The sequence below is a fragment of the Setaria italica genome, chromosome I, assembly GCF_000263155.2.
Source record: "Setaria italica strain Yugu1 chromosome I, Setaria_italica_v2.0, whole genome shotgun sequence".
NCBI lineage: Eukaryota > Viridiplantae > Streptophyta > Magnoliopsida > Poales > Poaceae > Setaria > Setaria italica.
The window spans coordinates 2,374,180-2,374,465 of NC_028450.1; positions in this window are offsets into that span (position 1 = coordinate 2,374,180).

Below are 286 nucleotides of genomic sequence, written 5' to 3' on the forward strand. Positions count from 1 at the left end.
TGGAGCGAAATAAAAAACTAATTGCACAGTTTTGTTGTACTTTGTGAGACGAATCTTTTTAGCCTAATTAGTCAATGTTTGGACAATAATTCACAAATAAAAACGAAATGCTACAGTTGCGCATTTATGGCAAAATGCAAATTTTGCCACTCCCAAATTAGGAACTAAATAAGGCCATAGTAACGAGCATTTGGATTCGATGCAGATGAGAGAGATTCAGGGCAGGATTTGGATTTGGTGCACAATACTGGGATTTGGATTTGGTGCACAATACTGGGATTTGAAT